At 43.8% G+C, this 14,557-nt stretch overlaps 1 long non-coding RNA gene across 1 annotated transcript; it reads left to right on the top strand.

Moving 5' to 3' along the window:
• The first annotated feature begins 3,835 nt into the window (after positions 1-3,835).
• Positions 3,836-11,562, top strand: LOC113015034 (uncharacterized). The gene is made up of 4 exons (XR_003271051.1): positions 3,836-3,902; positions 4,028-4,168; positions 4,346-4,472; positions 11,268-11,562. It is a non-coding gene; the product is annotated as an uncharacterized LOC113015034 (long non-coding RNA).
• The last annotated feature ends 2,995 nt before the right edge of the window (positions 11,563-14,557 follow it).

Raw genomic sequence — 14,557 nt, 5'->3', positions numbered from 1 at the left:
TCCCCTCATCCCCAGACTCTGCTTCCTCCTCGGAAGACGTCAGTGGGCTTAAGAAGGTCCTCGAAGTATTCCTTCCACCGCCTGACAATTTTCTCAGTCGACGTCAGCAGCGCTCCGCCAGCACTATACACAGTGCAGGTAGAGCACCGCTTTCCCCTCCTGAGACGCCTGACGGTTTGCCAGAATCTCTTCGAGGCAGTCCAAAAGTCTTTTTTCCATGGCCTCTCCAAACTCCTCCCACACGACTTTTTGCTTCAGCCACTGCCCGAGCCGCATTCCGCTTGGCCTGTCGATACCTGTCGGCTGCCTCCGGAGTCCCACAGGCTAACCAAGCCCGATAGGACTCCTTCTTCAGCCTGGTGGCTCCCTTCACCTCTGGTGTCAACCATTTGGTTTGGGGATTACCACCACGGCAGGCACCAACCACCTTGCAGCCGCAGCTCAATGCAGCAGCTTCGGCAATGGAGACGCTGAACATGGTCCAGTCAATGTCCCCAGTCTCCCTCGGAATGCTGTTGAAGCTCTGCCGGAGGTGTGCGTTGAAGATCTCGCGGACTGGGGCCTCTGCTAGACGTTCCCAGCACACCCTCACTACGCGTTTAGGTGCACCAGGTCTGTCCAGCGTCCTCCCCCGCCACCTGATTCAACTCACCACCAGGTGGTGATCAGTTGACAGCTCAGCCCCTCTCTTTACCCGAGTGTCCAGAACATATGGTCGCAGGTCTGGTGATACGATTGCAAAATCTATCATCGACCTACGGCCTAGAGCGTCCTGGTGCCACGTGCACTTATGGACACTCTTATGTTCGAACAGGGTGTTCGTTAGTGCCAAACTGTGATTAGCACAGAAGTCCAATAACAAAGCACCGCTCGGGTTCAGATCAGTGTGACAGGTGAGACCTGGAGACTTGGGACCGCCCCTGGTGGGCGGAGCTGGTCTTCGCTCCTTTCATAAGCGCAGGTGTGGGCAATTGGGTATTCCTTTGCAAACCTGAAGCTGCGAGTGCTTGGTCCGAGTTGGGCAAGTTGGTGTTTCTTAACTATGAAAGTCTGATACGCGTCCTTCCCCTAAACTTCTGTTAGAACGGTGGGAAACATTGCTCCCGTTAGAACGGTATAGTGGACTTCATCGCCACTGACCCACATTTATTAGGGTGTGACACGAACTTGTGGACAGAGTACCGAGCTGCTGCTTTGCCAGGTGGATTTCTGGCTGCGGGCAAAGGACCCGACACATCAGTGTGTTTTAATTTGTTTTAAACTGGTGTAAGCCCACTGAGTGCTGCGGCTGTCGATGGTTTTGTTTTTTTGTTTTACTTTTTCTGTATCAGTAGGCACCACAGATATTGATTCGCAGGCGGTGAAGGCGCTGCAGGGAAAACAAATCCTTTTTTGTCTCCCTGCTCTTGCATGCACAGCGAGGGGCCCGAGTGAAGATGGCACCGAAGATTTGCCTTTTTTTTTTTTTTTTTTTTTTCTATAGTGTTTTACCCATTTGGGGTCATGTGTGAGTTGCCGTCCATTTTTTAACCTGTGTGCCATGTCAATTTGTTTTTAAACTGTTCCCTGCAGCGCTTGTCCTGCCTCACGGGCAATCGTACAGTTTTATCGTTTTTTAATAAGGTAACGTTTTTAATTGTTTTTAGGTGCTGCTGTTACACTGTTTCTTTTATTTTGTATTAAAAATGTAACTCTTTTAAACTGACTGTGCGCCTACGGCTCTGTCCTATTTTAAATGGGTACCTACCACGGGTCACATCAGGGAGGCCGTTCCTCCCAATCACGCCCCTCCAGGTCTCACTGTCATTACCCACGTGAGCAATGAAGTCTCCCAGCAGGACAGAGTCTCCAGGTGGAGCACCTTCCAGCACCCCCCCCCCCCCCCCCCCCCCCCCGGGACTCTAAGAAGGCTGGGTACTCCGAACTGCCACTCGGCGCATAAGCGCAGATGACAGTCAGGGTCGGGGAACGGCCCTAAGGCGCAGGGAACAAACCCTCTCGTCCACCGGGAAAAACCCCAACGTATCGGCAGCAAGCCGATGGGATATTAAAATACCCACCCCAGCCTGCCGCCTCTCACCAGGGGCAACTCCAGACTGAGACAGAGTCCAGCCCCTCTCCAGGAGACTGGTTCCAGAACCCAAGCCATGCGTAGATGTGAGCCCGACTATATCTACCTCTCAACCTCACGCACTAACTCAGGCTCCTTCCCCACCAGGCTCCTTCCCCACTATTGTCCCTATTGCCAAGACTGGCAATAGGGACAATAGGGGCCCCGGTAACCCTATCCCGGGCAGGGTAAACTGTTCCCTCGATAACTGCAGGAATGTCTTAAAGACATAAAGACCTGGATGGCCGCTAACTTTCTGCTTCTTAATTCAGATAAAAGTGTGTGTGTGTGTGAGAAACTTGTATGAAAAGCATATAAGTGTGAAAACAGATATAAGATCCCTTGAAAAATTATATAATGAAACTTGTATGTTTTGGATACTTACTAAAACAATGTATGAAAGTAATGCGAAAGTGGCCACTTTCATGAGTAATTAATACGTTTTTACTATTTCTTTTCCGTATGGGTGAGGTTATTGTACTCGGCCCTGAAAAGCCTAGAAATATGGTATCTAACCAGATTCTTACTCTGGATGGCATTACCTTGGCCTCCAGTAACGCTGTGAGGAACCTTGGAGTCATTTTTGACCAGGATATGTCCTTCAACGCACGTATTAAACAAATATGTAAGACTGCGTTCTTCCATTTGCGCAACATCTCTAAAATTAGAAATATCCTGTCTCAGAGTGACGCTGAAAAACTAGTTCATGCATTTATTACTTCCAGGCTGGACTACTGTAATTCATTATTATCAGGATGTCCAAAAAACTCGCTGAAAAGCCTTCAGCTAATCCAAAATGCTGCAGCAAGAGTACGGACAGGGACTAGAAAGAGAGAGCATATTTCTCCTGTTTTGGCTTCCCTTCATTGGCTTCCTGTTAAATCCAGAATTGAATTCAAAAATCCTGCTCCTCACATACAAGGTCTTAAATAATCAGGCCCCATCTTATCTTAATGACCTTGTAGTACCATATCACCCTATTAGAGCACTTCGTTCTCGCTCTGCAGGCCTACTTGTTGTTCCTAGAGTATTTAAAAGTAGAATGGGAGGGAGAGCCTTCAGTTTTCAGGCCCCTCTTCTGTGGAACCAGCTTCCAGTTTGGATTCAGGAGACAGACACTATCTCTACTTTCAAGATTAGGCTTAAAACTTTCCTTTTTGCTAAAGCATATAGTTAGGGCTGGACCAGGTGACCCTGAATCCTCCCTTAGTTATGCTGCAATAGACATAGGCTGCCGGGGGATTCCCATGATGCATTGAGTTTTTCCTTTCCAGTCACCTTTCTCGCTCACTATGTATTAACAGACCTCTCTGCATTGAATCATATCTGTTATTAATCTCTGTCTCTCTTTCACAGCATGTCTTTTATCCTGTCTTCCTTCTCTCACCCCAACCGGTCGCAGCAGATGGCCGCCCCTCCCTGAGCCTGGTTCTGCCGGAGGTTTCTTCCTGTTAAAAGGGAGTTTTTCCTTCCCACTGTTGCCAAAGTGCTTGCTCATAGGGGGTCATATGATTGTTGGGTTTTTCTCTGTATCTATGAAGCGCCTTGAGGCGACTTATGTTGTGATTTGGCGCTATATAAATAAAATTGAATTGATATATATATATTTTTTTTTTCATAAGGGTCTTCTGAATCGCTCTTTGTCTGGTCCCTCACCCAGGACCAATTTGCCATGGGAGACCCTACCAGGGGTAAAAGCCCCCAGACAACATAGCCCCTGGGATCCCTGGGACACACAAACCCCTCCACCACGATAAGGTAGCGATTCAAGGAGGACCACTTAGTGATTTTTGTAAGTGGGTATAATTTGAAAATGCTTTTACTAGTACAGTGGATGTTCTTTAAATATTTAACATTTAAAGTGTGTGTCACTTTACAGACTCCATCTTCAGTTTTGGTTTGGTCTCACCGTTGTAGGTCATAACACAAACAAGTCGTCAAGTCAAGCAGTTGAGGAAAGGGCTTAAGGAAACCATGGTATGGCCGCTTCTGACAGAAAGATCAGACATCATTCTTCTTTTCTTACCAAGGGAATCAGAGACTGCTCCCTGTTGTGAGGTAAGGTCAGGTCACATCTTTTAACATCTGAATAGTAAAAGGTATTTGGTTAATTTATGAAGGATGAACATTAATTGTTGACACAAAACACCAATTTACTATTTTGTATGCTTGGGTTAGTTGAACAGCTGGGTTACATTTAATAAAAATATACCTAATGTTGCTGATGCTCTTAAGACTACAAGATAAGTAAAGCTATAAAATGACTGTGGCCTGCCACAGAAGATGAAGATGAGGAAGAAAAGGAATGCTCTCGAGGATAAATGCAGAGTGGCAGGTTACCTTCGGTCCTTCATTGAAAATGGTAAGGCTACTGCGATAGGTATTTTGCCATTGGTTTTCTCTGATTATACTTTGGTAAATTACATACAGTCCAGTGATCTTGGGTCATTATCAAAGTACACTATAGTAGAGCTGGGCGATATGAGATTTTTTTCATATCACGATATGTTTTTTTTTTCATTTCGGGCAATAACGATATCTATCACGATATAAGCCAAATAACCATATTTGTAAGATTTAAATGTGCCGTTGCTCACAAGTAAAATGTGAAATAATCAGCAGCTTGTTTTGATTTAAATATTTATTTCCCATAAGTTCAACAGGGTAGATGTACTAAGGAACATGAGACTTTTTCAGATAAATAAAGGCAAATATTGCAAACTACACAAAAGGCAGCCGCTAAAGCGTTTAAGTTTCAAAATAGATCAAACAAAACAGACTACTAAATTGTCAATTCCACTTAGAAACAAAATATTAATTCTAAAAATAAATCTTAGTTTGTTTTGCAGAAGAACAGACAAAATTGAGTAACTTTTTTCAATATCAAATAAACTGAGAACTAAAAGGAAATTCTCAATCCCTCCTTGTTGTATAGCTTACCTTTTTAAACAGTTTTAAGAGTTACTTTAGTCTGACAAAAGCCGAATGACAAATTAGCGCTTCCAGTCAGAGACTGAGCATGCACCAGTTTATTGTATTTCCAGACTTGCTTTCGGCACAATTTACATTGCGTGCTACTCTGTTTTTTTTTTTTTTTTTTTTTTTTAAAGAGGACAAGAGCGGTGAGGTCTATCGCAATAGTTAAATTTTTCTATCGAGAAAAAGTTATTTCGCAAAACATATCATTATCGTTCTATCGCCCAGCTCTACACTATAGTCAGTGTTGGGGAGTAACAGAATACATGTACCGCCGTTACGTATTTAAAATACAAAATATGAGTAACTGTATTCCATTACAGTTACAGTTTAAAAAGGTGGTATTTAGAATACAGTTACTTTGTTGAAATAAATGGATTACACTGCGGTACTTGTTTCATTTTGTCGCGGGTCAGGACTGTTTGGGTTTTGACAACTATGTTCTGTTGTTCCAGGCGGCAGCGTTACGGTTGCCATGGTTACAGGGCGACGCTCTCTCTCTGCGACTGCGTGTTTCCTGGGTGAGAGAGCGCCTTTTCGTTGTTGTTGTTGTTGTGCTAAGCTAACAGGCAGAATGCTACAAGCATAGCTCTAAAGAATGTAGCATCATGGGCAGTGTAGTCCGTGTTGCAGGGAGAATGGACTGCCATACCATTATGTGTCTGAGCGCGAGGAGGGAGAAAAAGGGGAGTGGAAAGGTACGAGTTGTCATCGAGCAAAAACGGGAGCTGGAAGCATGTAAATATAATAATAACCATTTCAGCCAAGAAGAGTGCCTGACGAGCCCAGTTGTAAGTAAGCTATTAAGACTCGACTGTACACAGTGTTCGTGTTTTCCTCCGAAAACGATAAGTTCCGTTGGAGCAGCCTTTCAACGCCTCTCTCTGTCTCTCGCAAGAAAAGTTGACCCAGACAACAAAGTAAAGCTATTTTTCGGCTACGAGCCGACAGGGACCCCGCCGTATTAGTCAGAGGTCCCTTTACTACAGTTCGGAGTCGCGGACCTTCAGTAATAGTAATAAATCAAAATCAAATCACTTTTATTGTCACATCACATGTGCAGGTACATTGGTACAGTACATGTGAGTGAAATTCTTGTGTGCGAGCTTCACAAGCAACAGAGTTGTGCAAAATACAATAATGTAAACAAGCAAAATACAAGACTGGCTACATCTGAAACTAATAAATACATGTACAATATATAATAGTATATGCATTTCTGGATGTGTATTAGGGCTGGGCCATATTATACCGTTCACGGTAATACCGGTATAATGTTAGGCAACGATAGGAAAATGAAATATCGCGATAGAATGGGAGTAAAACGCGCATGCGCAGTGCCTTTGTTTTCATACGCACATGGCCGATTGTTGAGTGAAACAGATGAACCAGAATTGGTTTGTAAAAATGGTGCAACTTCCGTGATGTGGAACTGGTTTGGTGTTTGTCCGTCAGATACACAACAAAGCACTTTTTTTTTTTTTTGCAGAACATGCAAGCAGCCGTTGTTATTGTCGTATTTGTCGGACTAAGATGCTCTTAAATCTGGGAGTAATCTGGGTCCTAAACTCCGTATGTTTCAGGTCAAACAACACTGCAGCATCACTTAGAGTTAAAAACTGTCTAAATTCTTTCATCTTTAATAAAACGATCAGCATTGCTGCTTTACCAGGTGTAACTATAAAGTTTAACTTCCAGGCATCCATGAAAACAAAAGTTATTACATTTAACGGAGTTAGAAGTTAGCAGGAAGCTAGCGGAAGTTAGCTCGCTAGTTTCGCTAGTTACCTAAGCATGATATTGCATGTTCTGACTGAGAGATTTCTGAAAAAAATCAAACGTACAGCTCTGCTATCACTTCCAACATAAATGAAGACAGGAAACTAAACAGCAGTGACGTTTGTAGGGTTACTGAAGTTGGGCTAGCTGGTATATAATGATGTGCTACGTGATCGCTAGCGACACAGCTATGTTAGCATAACATAAACAGTGAAGCTGGAGGACGAACACTAACACTTTTCCACTTATAAAAGTTAACGTGAAGTTTCTTCATGGTTAGAGACAAATGCAATCGCATGGCAGGATGCTGTAAACGGACCAAACGTCAGTCAGGAGAACAACTGAGATAATCCATCCACAATACGAGGTTAGTCATTAATATACTGCAACAACATGGGAATAGAGCAGCTGCCAGAGAATTCAACATTAATGAATCAATGGTACAGAAGTGGAGGAAGCAAGAAGAATGAGTTTAATAAAGTTTGATTTATCTGACTGCTTTGTTTCGCTTAATGTGCCTTATAATCCCGTGCACCTTATGGTCTGAAAAATGCGTACTGCACACTGCAGTTTAATGTTGCAAAGCACCTCTTTTTAACTTCAGTGGATATTATACATGGTTATGCTCAGGATATGTCAGCCCATTTCTACTGGAAATGCCTTTTGGTTAAACTTTCAGCAAGGAATTTGCATTTGCACTGTTACATTTTTATAAAGCTTTAATGTACATAAAAACCAGCTTCTTGTTTAAGTGAAAATAAATGGAAGGTTGTCTTTTTGCGCTAGTAATGTTGTGGAGTTGTATCTTGTCTCGCATCAATTATATCGTCGGTTATATCGTTATCGCAAATTTTCAAATATATATCGTGATAAATATTTTTGGCCATATCGCCCTGCTCTAATGTGTATACTAAATATTTTTCTGTGTGTACACATATTTTACAAATTAAATAGAGTAAACAATATATAAAAATATACAGAGTTGAGACATGTGCAAAACAGTGGCATTACTGTACAGTATGGAGTGCATAATGTTGAAGTTCCAGTAGTGGAGGTGAGGTGTCTATGACGTGTTCAGCAGTCTGATGGCCTGGTGGAAGAAGCTGTCTCTCAGTCTGCTGGTACGGGACCGGATGCTGCAGAACCTCCTTCCTGATGGAAGTAGTCTGAACAGTTTATGGCTGGGGTGACTGGAGTCCTTGATGATCCTCCCCGCTTTCCTCAGGCACCGCTTCCTGTAGATGTCTTGGAGGGAGGGAAGCTCACCTCCAATTATCCGTTCAGAGCACCGCACTACTCGCTGGAGAGCTTTGCAGTTGTAGGCAGTGCTGTTGCCATACCAGGTGGTGATTCATCCAGTGAGGATGCTCTCAATGGCACAGTGATAGAAGGTTCTGAGGATGCGGGGGCTCATGCCGAATCTTTTCAGTCTCCTGAGAAGAGGCGCTGCTGCGCCTTCACTGTTTTGTTTGTGTGTACTGACCACGTAAGATCCTCAGCCAGATGTACACCAAGGAACCGGAAGCTGCTCACTCTCTCCACAGCAGCGCCATTGATGGTGATGGGGGTGTGTACTTCTCTGCACCTCCGGAAGTCCACTATCAACTCCTTTGTCTTTGCGACGTTGAGGGTGAGATGGTTGTCTTGACACCAGTAAGCTGTCTCATCACCATTGGTGATAAGACCCACCACTGTAGTGTCGTCCGCAAACTTCACAATGATGTTGGAGTTGTTAGTGGCTGTGCAGTCGTAGGTGTAGAGTGAGTATAGGAGAGGGCTCAGTACACACCCCTGTGGAGCACCAGTGTTCAGTGTGATGGGGGATGAGGTGATGCTGCCCAGTCTGACCACTTGGCGTCTGTCAGACAGGAAGCTAAGGATCCAGCTGCAGAGGGAGCTGCTCAGTCCTAGATCCTGCAGTTTCCTGTCCAGCTTCGAGGGAACGATGGTATTGAATGCTGAGCTGTAATCTACAAACGGCATTCTCACATAAGTGTCTCTCTTCTCCAGGTGTGACAGGGCAGTATGTAGTGTCAGGGCTATGGCATCATCAGTGGACCTGTTGTGGCGGTATGCGAACTGTAGAGGGTCCAGTGAGTCGGGTAGTGCAGAGCGGATGAAGTCCCTGACCAGCTTCTTGAAGCATTTGCTCACGATGGGGGTCAGGGCTACAGGTCGCCAGTCGTTCAATGAGGAGATGGTGGAGGATTTGGGTACAGGGATGATGGTGGCCATTTTGAAGCAGGCTGGGACTACAGACAGAGAGAGGGAAGGTGTGTGTGTGTGTGTGTGTGTGTTCCAGCCAGCTGAGCCGCGCATGACTTGAGGACGCGGCCGGGAATCCCGTCCGGACCAGTAGCTTTGCATGCGTTCACCTTCCTGAAGCACTTCCGCACAGCCTCCTCAGACACAGTGTGTGCACTGACGTCATCCGCGGTGCACACACTGTCCGGTCTCATGGTGTTCGCTGTGTCGAATCTAGCGTAGAATACATTTAGATCCTCACACAGAGGCCGTGGTCTGCAGTGTGCTGGTTTTCCCTCTAAAGTCTGCGATCGTGTTTAGTCCCTGCCACATACTCCGAGGGTTGTCAAACTGTTGCTCCACCCTGTCCCTGTACTCACGTTTGGCTGCTTTGATCGTCTTCCGGTGTTGGTAATGTGCGTGTTTGTAGTCCGATGTGTTCGCGGAGGCAAAGGCGGTGCTCCGTGCCGCGCGAACATCTCCGTTAATCCAGGGTTTTTGATTTGGGAAGGATTTAACTGTTCTGGATGGGACGACATCTTCCACGCATTTCCTGATAAATCTGCAGACTGAGTCTGTGTACTCATCAATGTCCCTAGCAGCCACGTGAAACATTTCCCAGTCCGTGTGATCAAAACAGTCCCGCAGCGCAGACTCCAATTGGTCCGTCCAACAGTGCACCGCCCTCCGGGTTGGAGCTTCCTGTTTCAGCTTCTGCCTGTAGGCGGGCAGGAGCAGGATGGAGGGTGATCTGATTGGCCGAATGGGGCGCGGGGGAGGGCTTTGTACGCATCCCGGAAAGAGGTGTAGCAGTGGTCAAGTAGCCGGTCTCCACGAGTGTTAAAGTGAATGTGTTGGTGGAGTTTCGGTGAGACTTTCTTCAGGTTTCCCTTATTAAAGTCTCCGGCTGTGATAAACGCCGCCTCTGGGTGTGCGGTTTCCTCACTGCTGATCGCGCTGTACAGTTCCCTGAGTGCTCAGTCAGTGTCGGCTTGTGGGGGAATGTAAACAGCCGTAATAATCACTGCTGTAAATTCCCTCGGTAGCCAGAATGGCCGGCACTTAATCATCAGGTACTCCAGGTCCGGTGAGCAGAAGGATTTGACCGGGTGCACGTTCGCATAATCACACCAGCTGTTGTTGATCATGAAACATACACCACCGCCTCTGCTTTTCCCAGTAAGGTCCTGTGACCTGTCCGCGCGATGCACGGAGAACCCCGGTAGTTGTATTGCTGAGTCCGGTACCTTGTCCGATAGCCAGGTTTCTGTGAGGCAGATCACGCAGCAGTCCCGCATCTCTCGCTGGAATGAGATCCGTGCCTGAAGCTCGCACAGCTTGTTCTCCAGAGACTGCACATTAGCCAGTAATAAACTGGGTAACGGTGGTCTGTTAGTGCGCCGTCTCAGTCGAACCTGAACACCAGATCTTCTCCCTCTGCGTCGGCGTTTGCGGCCTCCAGGGCCAGAGAACAAAGGCGTCTCAGGTGAGATGAATGGGGGGTCTGCAAACGGAGCGTCCGTGTTGCAAAACTTGAACTCCGGAAAGTTATAAGAAAGACCGTCTTTTATGTCCAGTAAGGTTTGTCGGTCGTACACAACGAGACATGTGCTACTCGCGAAAAAATGAAGGAAAAGTAAAATTAAACACAGAAAAAAGCTGTTGCTTGGGGGAGCTCGCGACGAGGCTGCCATACTCGGCGCCATCTTGGGTTTTCAAATCACACATCAATAGTACATTCACGTTGTTGTAAAAAGCACGATAATATATTAAGTAATCCAAAGTATTCAGAATACGTTACTGTCATTGAGTAACGTAACGGAATACGTTACAGAATACATTTTGGGGCATGTATTCTGTAATCTGTAGTGGAATACATTTTAAAAGTAACCTTCCCAACACTGACTATAGTATAATTTTGTTTGGTTATTTGCTCCATGCAATACATAAAAAGAGTGGTGGCATTATCAGTTGCACTAGAATTGTATGTAGACTACTTTTAGCTTTGTTAACATAAAAATATCTATAACAGCTACAACAGCAATTTGAGTGGGGCAAAAATGTCTGTGGTGGTCATCTTTTACGGTATTTCTCCATAAAAGATTCACAATAATGAATATAGAAGGTCATTATAGTTTAAAACAATCGTCTGTTGCAGCATCTTGTGCACAACAAAAAGCCCTCATCAAGTTTTGGACAGGATGGGAAGTCTTGCCGAGAAATGACTGTGGAAGTGGTCAACAGCAGTCTTCCAAAGTCTTCCACCGGTTTTGCGTACTACGTCTTCCTGCACACTACTGTACCTATGAGTCATTTCTAATGGACATTCAGGTGTGTCTCAACTCTACTGACTCAGGTTTTGGTCTGGTTTACAATTGATTCCATAACGACATGGTAAAATTAGACCATTTCTTCTTTCTTGCATCACATTACTGTATTCAGTGTTCAAAGAAACGGACAATCTAGTGAGTTCTAGTTTTTTTTTTTTTTTTTTTTTTTTGTTTTTTTTTTTGTTTAATACACTTGACAGTGAAAAATACACAGTACAGGTGAGCATTTATGGCTTTTTTAATATAAACTGATGAGTTCAGATATCAAAATCAGTTGTTCACTGTACATTATAAATTACACAGTATGTTTTGTTTATACTCGCTACTGGTACAAAAAAAATTTCTAGAAAAAATTATTTGAATTAAGATGTTACACTACTATACTGTGTTCATTGTATTAAATCTGCTCAGAGTTGACATGTACTGTATATCCAACCAAGAAATGAATATCATTAAAGTGACAGCTGTATAAAACAAATCCTGTTTTATAGCCACTCATTGTTTTGTTGAAAATGAAATTGGTTATGCTGTTTTGAGTCAGTATTAGCTACAAAGCCATAGATGTAGAAATTTAAAAAAAAAAAAAAAAAAAAAAAATCACCCTGACATCGAAACTGATTAAATGTGATAGTGTCTTTCTACAAGTGATTTTGAAGTATCGGTAGCACAGCAGGGTGTTGTTCATTCAGTGCATCTGGGAGCTGAATCTCAGGAATGGTGATCTCATTTGATAGGCGGTGATTATGTTGTCCTGTCCAGTCCACACCATAATCCTCATCAACCTGAAAGAGCATGCACAGGTTTTAAATCTAAACTGACGAGGTGTTTCCTGCAGCTGTTCCTAAATGGACTTATTGAGTCTGCCAGGGCCTATGTGAGTTGCTTAGGCATTGGCTACCAACTAATTATTCATTCACCCATTCTAGGTCAGGATTGGTTCTCTTCAGATATAACAAATTTAACTTTGTTTAAAGTATTGCCATCTATACAGGGCTCTAGACTAACTTTTTGCCATGGTTGCACTGGTGCGCCTAAAAATAAAATTTAGGCATACAAGCACAAAAGTTAGGCGTACCCAATTTTTTTTTTTTTTTTTTTTTTTTTTAACTGCATTACTTAACACCGCAGTTTTACATGTTCACGTTTTTTTTGATTTGTAAATGATTAACAACCTTTCAAAATGATTAACTTGACGCCCCCTTTGCTGCCCAAATTAACAGCAGCTCCATCAGCCCCCATAGTAATGATTTTATCCAACCAGTTACTGCACTGGTCCCCAAGAGCAGCAAATGCTTTCTTTGAGGCAGCATAAATTCCTAAACAAATTAAAAAAACAAAAAAAAACAAAACCATTTACTTATCAGATCAAGAGTTTACAATGCAGTCTTTTTCAGTTTGAGTTTCTATATTCATGTATTATTGCTATGTTTAATTTTCAATGATAAGAACATGCTAGATATGGTTAATTCAGTAACACGATGTAATATTATTAATCATATACATAGGCTACGTGACATGACATGGCTTACCTTGGGCATGGGCATGCTGGACCTCAATGTGTCCAATCAGTATATTCGCTGGTCTTCCTTTTTGCAAGATACGAGCGTACACAATGACACATTCTTTTGTGGCGATGTCTGTGTCTCCATCGATCAGGAAGGCCATGTATGTACTGTTCGCAATTTCCACTGACGTCTTTTTTTTTTTTTTTTCTTTTTTCAGTGTGTCAGCGATTACACCTATAAACTGGGCGCACGCAACATCATTGCTGTATGTGGGGTTTATGTCCAAGCCATTTTTCCTGTGAAGAGTTATTTCTGACTTGAACTTAGTAAACGGAACTTCTTCTTTTGCAATATTGTAGGCGATGTTAAACTTAATGATCATCTCGGCCTCCTCCGATGACCTGTTTACTCCTGCCTGCCGCTGAAAGGCAGTGGGGAGCGGGGACATTTTGGCAGAACATTTATCGCGGCATATAATGTGTCTTCTCGATGCTGTATGCTTTTTCAGCGTTTCAATTCGAAACGTATTAGCACCAGTGACAAATGCTGTGTTGCCGGCCATGGTCTTTCCACACTCGCGACAATAAATGCAGTGCATCATATTGTCAGCTTGGCTGTATCTTAGCCAGGGAAACTGGTCAAGCCACTCGATTCGAAATCTATACATTTTCTCACTTTTACTTTCAGTGGACTCCGGCTGGGAGTCGATCGTATGTGGCTCATTTTCTGATGCCATCTCCGGACCAGTGTTTGACAAAAACGGAGAGGTTGATGGCTCCGTGTCAGAGCGCTGGCTCAGAATTTTGGACTGATCAGGCCTTAACTTAACGAAAAAGTTATCAATTGTTCTTTTCATATTTTCTCAATACCAACTTCATACACTTCTGACCTGGGCTACTCACCCTTCTCTATCTGCCCGCACTTTCAAACGTAAACACAAGTAGGTCTGCAGGAATATCTGGACCACGGCCAATCACAGAGGTCCCCGCCTCTGAGTATCTCTGATTGGTTTAGAACACGACATGGGCATAATGTGTCTGTTGTTGAACACACGGAGACTTTCAGGGTTGCTGAAACTTTTTTTTTTTTTTTTTTTTTTTCCGAGAAAATACTTGGTCGCACTGGTGCAACCAAGTATGTATTTATTTATTTATTTATTTTTTACTTGGTCGCACTCTAGAGCCCTGCTATACCTGACAGGTGGGATAAAAGGAGAGAATGGCTTGGGAGACATTTCCACTTACAGGAAAAAAAAAAAAAAAAATTGGTATACCAACTTGCACAGTAGAAATGAACTCATCTCCACTACAGATAGCAGAGTTTTACATACAAGAACAAATATGGATCAAATAGTCATGTACCTGTGACAAATCTTGTCCCTCCTTTCTGTGCAGCAACCAGAGGTGCAGGGGTGAATGGTTGTTTGCTTTTCTGAGTCCATGCTGATTCCATGCTTCCTGGAATGACTGAAGATGTTGAATGTGACGCAAAAAGCATCTGTGCAGAGCAAACAAGTGAATTTTTTCACCAGGGTTGAGCAGTCCTTGAATCTCCAGCTGGGTGAAGATGTTTTCATATACACCCCTCCACAGGCGCTCAATGCTGATTTCCAT

Source organism: Astatotilapia calliptera, chromosome 22, assembly GCF_900246225.1.
Source record: "Astatotilapia calliptera chromosome 22, fAstCal1.2, whole genome shotgun sequence".
Taxonomy (NCBI): domain Eukaryota; kingdom Metazoa; phylum Chordata; class Actinopteri; order Cichliformes; family Cichlidae; genus Astatotilapia; species Astatotilapia calliptera.
The sequence above is the reverse complement of the archived record's forward strand: the minus strand, read 5'-3'. Positions and strand labels throughout refer to the sequence as shown.